Source organism: Podarcis cretensis, assembly GCF_951804945.1.
Source record: "Podarcis cretensis genome assembly, chromosome: 5".
Classification (NCBI taxonomy): Eukaryota; Metazoa; Chordata; class Lepidosauria; order Squamata; family Lacertidae; genus Podarcis; species Podarcis cretensis.
The window spans coordinates 49,763,444-49,773,436 of NC_137174.1; positions in this window are offsets into that span (position 1 = coordinate 49,763,444).

The following is a 9,993-nucleotide window of genomic DNA, read 5'->3' on the forward strand; positions in this document are numbered from 1 at the left end:
AATAATGAATGAATCCGCGGGTGAAGATGAGCTCCCCCTGCTACTAATAGCCCTTGTTCTGAATGTTTTGGGTATTTGGCTGTTTTGTATTTATGTGGTGAGAGTGAAATATATTATATCTATGCTATGACAGAGTTAGCTGTTATTTTCGTCTTCTGTTTAGAAAGCCCCTCCACCCACCCAGTATCAACTCCTGCGCAAAAGGCAAAAGAGATATAGCCTTGCCTAGAGGGGATCCTGCAGTCAACTCTCATTTTGAAACTATTTCTGCCCAGTGTGTACATCGAAATATGTACTGGAGATGTGAAGGGAGGGGTTCTATTTTGCATTTTTCTCTTCCTGTTTTCTTTTTCTTTCTGACTAAAAAAATATTTCGACTCCATAATAACCACAGGAATGACTCATCACCCAATACGTTGTATTTACTGGTCAATATGCAAGTTGTCTTGTGATCAATTTCCCCATGTTTGCTGGCGAGGGGATTCCACCAAGGAACGATTCCAGCGTCTGTTATCTACTATAAATAACAAAGAAAGGCATCTAGTGGATTGGGGGCTGCGGGAACCGGGAGGGGCGGGCGGGATGTGGAGATTATTTACATGGAAATCGCCAATAAGGGTATGGTCCTAACCTCATTTTCTCTGAGGAAATCGTGTCCACCGGGTTCTTTCTGAGATCTCTGGTGGCCATGTGCATAGCTAAGTGGGATGGGAGGGAGGAGCAGCTGCTCCCCCCCAATCAATAAAAATACATAGTTAACCGAGGTTCTTCGCCCCCCCCCAACAAAAGACCTGCCTCCCCTAACAAAAGGCCCACCCCCTCCAATAACAAAAATCCTGGTTACGCCCATGGCTGGTGCCACAGAGCCCTAGAAACCATAATGATAAGGTGTGCGTAGAGATATATAAACAGTGTACAATTTCAGTTTGGCTTTCCTTAAGGACTCCGAGGAAATTGGTCCTTATGTCGCGGCTCTCCACAGTCCTTAGAAACTCCATTAGACCAAACTGCGCAATCCGCACCTGATCAGTGAAAAGAGGATCGGTTCGATTTTCAGTTCCTAAAGAGGAGTAACTTCCCAGCTGAACCACAAAACAGGGTGGGACCTTAAAAAAAAAAGTATATTTAATAAATTGTTTATTTCTTTTCTTTCTGGCCAAGAGAAAAACATTGTTTTCTTCCCAGTAGGAACTGGCTGCATGACTCGAGCTACTTGTATGAATGCAGTTTATGAATATGTTTCTGGATAAGATGGTGTTTAAGAGAAATCAATGGATCCGAAGGATATGTAAGCTAAGGGCCAGTTTCTTGTGGAAAGGTCAATCGCTCCTGTTTTAGCCCCATGTTTTTCCAAAAAGAAAGAAAAAAACCCAGCCCAATATACACACAGGGGTCAGTACCGCCTAACCATAGCATGGAAGGATCAGAACCTCAGGCTGCAATCCTGTTCACAGCCTTTGCTTCAGAACAAAGTCCAATGAACGCAGTGGGACTTCTGAGAAAACATGTGGCTCAGTCTGCATGGTTATTTGTGGATTAGTATTTACAGTAAGCACCTGTGCCGCTGTAGAGCAGAAAAATTCCTTGTCTTAAGAGAAAGGTATGTGTGTCAAAGCAATGAGATTGTGCTTTAAGTTAGACTTTTGCCAGCAGGAATCAGACTAAAACTGCTTCTAGTTAAGAAGCAAATTTCTTGAAAATAAATGGGTTGTTTGCAAGCCCATAGTCTTCTTGAGATGAGAGGTGAAGCTTGAGATACGTTAAGGGGATGTTAACAATTAAGGAAAACCCTACTGCCACCAGAATTCGCAGTTTCCAATGCTTACACCACTCTCTACTTCCTTATTCTGAAATTATAAAATTGCATGGAATTACTGGTGCCTTAGTTTAAAGGAGCATTTTGTTCTGGGTTTTTTTGCCATCTTAGTTTAGAAAAATTAAGACAAACAGGCACACCCACACCCACCCACAACTTCTACAGTAACACAGGTCTAAATTACAAATTTACATGTGCAAAAAACAGACAAACCCTTCACTCTTCTGTAACTAGGCTTCTACATCGCAACATTGCTAATGTGTAAAAGTGCCAATCACACTGACTGCCTAGATGACATGCTTCCATCTAATTGTCGGTGAGCAACTATTTTCCCTAGATCATGTAGACAAGGATTGGGGAGTAGGAAAAGCTCTTGCGCCATGCTACATTAATTAACATATACTTTCAACATAAAAATAATCACCATGTAAAAAAAATGAACCGGGTCACCCTCAAGGTAGTATTAACTGAATGACTGACAGCACAACCCCATATATGCCTGCTCAAAAGAAAGTCACACTGAGTTTTGTGGCAGTTACTTCTTCCCACACAAAATGATTGCAGCCTCAGTATATTTTGGATATGGCCTTTCTTTTAACTGACCTTTTCAGGGCAATGTTTTATTAGAAGCAGAAAACTCATTTATGGCAAAAAGAGAGCTAGTTGAGAGGTCAGGGGAATAGCATGTTTTCAGAAGTTTGGTAAATTTCTAGTGTAAAGGTAAAAGTAAAGGGACCCCTGACCATGAGGTCCAGTCGTGACTGACTCTGGGGTTGCGGTGCTCATCTCGCTTTATTAGCCGAGGGAGCCAGCGTAAAGCTTCCAGGTCATGTGCTCAGCATGACGAAGCCACTTCTGGCGAACCAGAGCAGCGCACGGGAATGCCGTTTACCTTCCCGCCGGAGCAGTACCTATTTATCTACTCGCACTTTGATGTGCTTTCGAATTGCTAGGTTGGAAGGTTCAGGGACCAAGCAACGGGAGCTCACCCCGTCATGGGCATTCGAACCGCCAACCTTCTGATCGGCAAGTCCTAGGCTCTGTGGTTTAACCCACAGTGCCACCTGCGTCCCAAAGTTCCAGTGTATTCAGGAACTATTCAGGTATAGACAGCTGAGCATCAGTGGACTATCTGAGTTCCAAGTAGGCATAGGAGCTTTGTTGCTGCTGTGGTTTAAATGTCAGAAATGCTGAAACAATTGTGTCCAACAATCTCAAACTGCACATATGGAGACAGCGCATATCACAGTATCACCCCATCATTCAAACTAAAGATTAGAGAGAAGTAGGACTGATTGATTGATTGATTGATTGATGATATTTATATACTGTCATTCAATGGGAAATGTTCAGGGTGGTTAACAATGCCATTAAATGCAATAACAAATAAGGCAACATACAACAAAACAATAATTAATGGCAGCATCAAACATGGAAAACAGCCTAAAACTGTAAGTCAACACCAGAGATCTATAACAAACCAAGGAAACAAAACAAAAGTCCTCTTCTGATACTGTAAAGGTAGCAACAAAGGTGCCAGGTGAGCATCGCTGGGGATAGAATTTCATATATAGGATGCTAAAGCAAAAGCCCTCTGTCCAGTCGCAATCTACCTTCACCTGCAGTGGGTGTCCATAGGTGAGCTTGACATTGATCTTATTGCCCAGGCAGGCTGGGAGCCTTCTCCTCCAGGTCCCAGTATGTGTATAGCTTTAAAGCACAAGTGGAAAAACCTTTACAGCCCAAGGGCCACATTTCCTTTCAGACAACCTTCCAAGGGCCACATGCCAGTGGTGGGTGCGGCCAGAGGCAAAAGTGGGTGGATCAATGAAGGTAAGTTTTACCTCTGTCCAATAGGCTAGTTTCTACACTCTCTCACGTGCCCCTCTCTGTCCTGCGTGGGGCATTACTAGAGTCCTAGAACACATTCCAGTCAGGCAAAACTCTCAAGGATAGCAGAAACAGAGGCAGTGAGGTATGTGGCTTGGCGAGAGTTCCAGGGGCCAGATAGAGAAGCCTAGAGGGCCACATACACCTACCAGGCCTGCGTTTCCTTGTCCCTGCTTTAAAGGTAAAGGAGAACAGCCAACAGTCAGTAGCCCAGACCCGTAACAGCACCCGTTTTTCTTGGTTTTGCTGTGAATAAGCAGTTGATCCAACATTTGAACAATACTTGGTTCATTCCAAGTTATTACCCAACCTGGTCTTCCTTTATTCACAGGTGGGCCATGCAACAAAATGGTGTGGTGTTTCCTCATCCTCTGCTAGATGTGCTATTGTTCAGGATTCCAGCCAGGCTGAGGCATTGCCTCCTCCAGAAGACCATTCCATCACCCTTCCCAGTTTTCTGTCTTTCTTCTCCAGCTGCTACCTTAAAGTCACAAAATATTAAGGCATAATATTTCCTGGACCAGAGCCCACTTTACCAGATGCATGAAGTTTAATTCTAAATTGGCAGGCATATATATGCACAATGGGGCATGGGGAATGGAGAGCAGTCAAGTCAGAGGGAAACAAAACGCAAAAATAATAGTGATAAATGTGCAAAAGCAACATAGTCACAATGAGAATTGACGAGGCACTTTCGGTGATAGTGCCAGCATCCTGGCATTTCACCAGCTTGTCAATTTGATACATGAAATCTTATATCCGATAATATAAATTTGTTAGTCTTCGGAGTGCCACAAGATTGCTTGCTTTTGTTTCAACAAACTATAATGGCGACCCCTCTAGACGTTCTCAATGTTCTATGACTACTAAGCATGCTCAGTCTCAAAGAGCTGTTCTGTTTTTGTTTTTTGCCCCCTTAGTTTTAAAAATATATATTTATATTGTAGAGTTTCCTCAAACATGCTGATACATGCCTCATTTTTAAATGACTACAGTCACTTGTTGGCACTCACTACCTGAGTTCACAATTACATGAAGTGCTATTATTCATAGGATCATAGAATTGAAGAGTTGGAAAGGTATCAAAGGCCATTAGCCCAGCCCCCTGCAATGCAGGAATCTCAACTAAAGCAGCCATGACAGTTGGCCATATTCTTTTTCAGTGATTCCAGACTTCTTGCCTATGTTGATAATCAGCTGGTACTTTCAAGGATATATTACAGATTCAGGAGTCACATAATTACAAGATATTATACAAGAGATTGCTACTATGTTTTTTCATAGTTTTAATCTTCCTCGGGGATAGAGATCAGTACCTAGGACAGCGCCTTCACCCCTGACTATTGATGGTATGTTGTTAGTCTTCCTATGGAGTGGTGGGTGATGCTTTCTCTCCCAAATCATCTTGTTTGAAGTGTCTGATTCTTGTTTTTGTTTTCAAAAGTGATAACCAAGGACTTCACATTTCTTGAAGTCCTTGGATCCATTTGGATCCCTTCCAGTCGGGATTCAGGCCTCATCATGGGACTGAAACTGCCTTGGTCGCACTGGTTGATGATCTCTGGCGGGCTAGGGACAAAGGTGAGAGCTGTTTCCTAGTTCTGCTGGATCTCTCAGCAGCTTTTGACACCATCGACCATAACATCCTTCTGGACAGTCTAGAGGGGCTGGGAGGCAGGCAGGTGTGGAGGACTCCCTGGTCCTGAATGGGGTAACTGTGCCCCTGGGAGTCATTTTGGACTCGCAGCTATCCATGGAGGCGCAGGCCAATTCTGTGTCCAGGGCAGCTGTTTACCAGCTCCATATGGTATGCAGGCTGAGACCCTATCTGCCCGCGAACTGTCTCACCAGAGTGATGCATGCTCTGGTTATCTCTCGCTTGGACTACTGCAATGCGCTCTATGTGGGGCTACCTTTGAAGGTGACCCGGAAACTACCACTAATCCAGAATGCAGCAGCTAGACTGGTGACTGGCAGCAGCCACTGAGACCACATAACACCGGTCTTGAAAGACCTACATTGGCTCCCAGTACGTTTCCAAGCACAATTCAAAGTATTGATGCTGACCTTTAAAGCCCTAAATGGCCTCGGTCCAGTATACCTGAAGGAGCGTCTGCACACTCATCATTCTACCCGGACACTGAGGTCCAGTGCCGAGGGCCTTCTGGCAGTTCCCTCACTACAAGAAGCCAAGTTACAGGGAACCAGGCAGAGGGCCTTCTCAGTGGTGGCACCCACCCTGTGGAACTCCCTCCCACCAGATGTCAAAGAGAAAAACAACTACCAGACTTTTAGAAGACATTTGAAGGCAGCCCTGTTTAGGGAAACTTTTAATGTTTGATGGGTTACTGTATTTTAATATTTTGTTGAAAGCTGCCAAGAGTGGCTGGGGAAGTCCAGCCAGATGGGTGGGGTATAAATAATAAATTATTTATTATTATTATTATTATTATTATTATTATTATTATTATTATTATTGGCTTCAGTCATTTGGCTGGGATCTGCAGCACATATAACCTCAATTCAAGCTGTTCACACTTGAAGCTAACTTAACATTATGTTGAAATAGAATACCAAATTGTAAGAGTCCACATTAAACCACAAGGTACTGTGTGGTGTAGTGGTTAAGAGCGGTAGATTCGTAATCTGGGGAACCGGGTTTGCGTCTCCACTCCTCCACATGCAGCTGCTAGGTGACCTTGGGCCAGTCACACTTCTTTGAAGTCTCTCAGCCTCACTCACCCCACAGAGTGTTTGTTGTGGGGGAGGAAGGGAAAGGAGATTGTTAGACGCTTTGAGACTCCTTAGGGTAGTGATAAAGCGGGATATCAAATCCAAACTCTTCTTCTTCTTTTCTTCCTTGTGAAAAAAAGTGCGGGATAAGAATGTTTCCTACTTAGGATGGGCAAAAGGTAACATTTGGTTTCCAAATACATAAGGCAATAACCAACATTAGTCATACTCAGTGGAAATCCATTTAAATCAGTAGACTTTATTTGCTTAAGTCTATTGGTTTCAATGGGCTGATTCTGAGTGAGACCAATGACAGTGACAAATATTCCCTACCTGTGTTTTGCACAGCAGAAATATGTAGCTTTGTCTAGCTCCAGGTTATTGTTTAAAAAGCCAAACTCTAAATAAAAGGCATGGGTACATGTTTATAGGAATAAAGGACTGTGACAGGCTGTCACACACAACAGTATCCAGAAATGTAGAATGTTAGCCCAGGACAAGTTCAGGCCTGTTCTAGCTGGGCAAAACACATCTGGGATGTTTTGCTACTATTTGGGAAAGGTAGCAAATAGTATGTCTCTCCAGAGGGTTGCAGAACCTTCAGAAAAGTTATTTTCTCCATGACACACCTTCTTTTCACCAGTTTCTCCTCTCTCTGCAATCCTTGTCTGCAAGGGTAACATTGACACCCAGGAGAAGGAAGCTGATAGGCAGTGCCACAAACCTAGACTGTAAGGAGGATGGCAGGCAGGTGGGGGCTGGCTGGGGGCAAAACGACATTGGTGGGGCAGCGCTCTGTTTGCTCTAGGGGACCAACCTCCATTTCCTGAGCCATATCCCAGATAGTTCCATGACACTCATTGGAGCATTTGGGGGGCTGCACTGGGCAAGAGAAAGGGAAGGAAATTCCCACTGACTCAGAAGAGGTGGGGGTTGCATAAACTGATCTTTGTTACAATATTTGTTAAAAAGCAGATAAAGGTAAAGGTAAAGGTAAAGGTAAAGGTAAAGGGACCCCTGACCATTAGGTCTAGTCACGAATGGCTCTGGGGTTGCGGCGCTCGTCTCGCTTTATTGGCCGAGGGAGCCAGCGTACAGCTTCCAGGTCATGTGGCCAGCATGACTAAGCCGCTTCTGGCGAACCAGAGCAGCGCACAGAAACACCGTTTACCTTCCCGCCGGAGCGGTACCTATTTATCTACTTGCACTTTGTGCTTTCGAACTGCTAGGTTGGCAGGAGCAGAGACCGAGCAACAGGAGCTCACCCCGTTGCGCGGATTCGAACCGCCGACCTTCTGATCAGCAAGCCCTAGGCTCTGTGGTTTAACCGACAGCACCACCCGTGTCCCAAAAGGCAGATATAAAGCCTTAAATAAGAAATAAAATATTTGGGAACCATACACACACACACACACACACACACACACACACACACACCCCCCACACCCGAAGAAATAGGAGCATGATAATGAGCAAAGCATTTTCAAAGCTGGGACTATCTCATTTCAGCCTTTCCAAACCATGATGATAAATTTAATAAATTTGTGAATGAGGATTCGGGTGTGGGGAAGGGAGGCTTGTTGGTTTGGGGGGCGTTGCTCTTGTATTCTGTATTTTGTGTTTTTATTTAGATTGCATTTTTATGTTGTGAACTGCTCTGAGATCTATGGATGAAGGGAACTATACAAATTTTAACAACAACAACAACACATAGTCCTTATGGAATAAGCATACAGTGCTTCCACAAACAGGTGTGGGTTGAAACATAACATGCTTCAGAATCACTTAACACTTCCCAATTTACAAAAGTAAGGGCAAAACAGTTCACCCATGTATGCAATTACTTCAGGGTGTGATATCCCTTCAAGTGATGACTTAAAGTTGCAAATAAGCCCTAAAAGCACAAATTAATCAAATCCATTAGAAATGTAGAATTATTGTGATCACCAAAACATGTTATTCTTCAACATAACCAGTTCACATCTGTGAGTCATTGGGGCCTGAGTAATCAGTTGGTTGAGTAACCATCAAGCTATGCAAGTTGCAAGTGTGAAAAAGTCCCAGGTTTGCCTGGACCCATGTTATTCTGGGCACAACAGCTATCATATGCCACCCCCTCACCTCCACAACAATCAGATATTTGTGTTTTGTCTTCCTGATGTTGTTGTTGTTTAGTTGTTTAGTCGTGTCCGACTCTTTGTGACCCCATGGACCAGAACACGCCAGGCACTCCTGTCTTCCACTGCCTCCCACAGTTTGGTCAAACTCATGCTTGTAGCTTCAAGAACACTGTCCAGCCATCTCGTCCTCTGTCGTCCCCTTCTTCTTGCGCCCTCCATCTTTCCCAACATCAGGGCCTTTTCCAGGGAGTCTTCTCTTCTCTTGAGGTGGCCAAAGTATTGAAGCCTCAGCTTCACGATCTGTCCTTCCAGTGAGCACTCAGGGCTGATTTCCTTCAGAATGGATAGGTTTTTGCAGTCCATGGGACTCTCAAGAGTCTCCTCCAGCACCATAATTCAAAAGCACCAATTCTCGGCGATCAGCCTTCTTTATGGTCCAGCTCTCACTTCCACACATCACTACTGGGAAAACCATAGCTTTAGCTATACGAACCTTTGTCGGCAAGGTGATGTCTCTGGTTTTTAAGATGCTGTCTAGGTTTGTCCTGATGTAACAAGTTTCAAAGCATGACATGTAGGTAACATTCCTGCTGGTGCAAGCTAATCTTTCTTTCTTTCTTTTTAATCAATGCAGAAGTAAGCCAGCTTTCAAATGAACTGGAAATATTGCATGGAGACAGGTTCAGTGAGTGACTAGGTCTCCAGCAGTGCAGAAATATTTCATAAAGCAGTCTCCTTTTAGCATGAAACTGGCCTAATTCATGTGCTTTTATTCTGCTGAACCTTGACAACATTGTACATTTTTGTTAGAAAAACAAACCAGACTGGCTTTATTTTGCAGAGCAATGGAATGCTTAATGTGTACTTGTATACATGTAATAAAACTCTCAGCCTTTTCCACCTGCATAGTAGTGGTAAGATTTATTATAAAATGTTTTTGTTAATCAAGGTCACTACTTTGCTAAGGAGTAGCAGCAATGGAATTACTTAGAAGGAGTTAAAGGTTGTGGCTGTTAATGTTATTTGGTGCATGTTATTTTTACTGAATGCCATAGTCATGAACAGTGTGAAACCCTTGGCCCCAGCCAAAGTGAGAAAGCAATATTATGCCAAGGACTTGGTTTAAATGGCATGGTGGAAGGAGGAGTATAAGGGCGAGGGTGGCACCCCTACTACAGAATGCCCAGTCAAGGCACCAATTTTTCTGTTTTTTAGGCATCAGGCAAACAATTGTTTTCTTTTTTTTCTTTATTTTTAATCTCTCTTCAGAGGTTTAATCTGAAATCAAGCTAGATTTAAGCTGTTGGTATCTCTAGTATCTTTTCTCCCTTACATTATGGATGTTGGCTTATATCATAGATGCATGTTCTGTATTATTTAACCACTACTATTGCTACAAGTTTGTTATGGCCTTTGGCTAGAACAATAAACTTA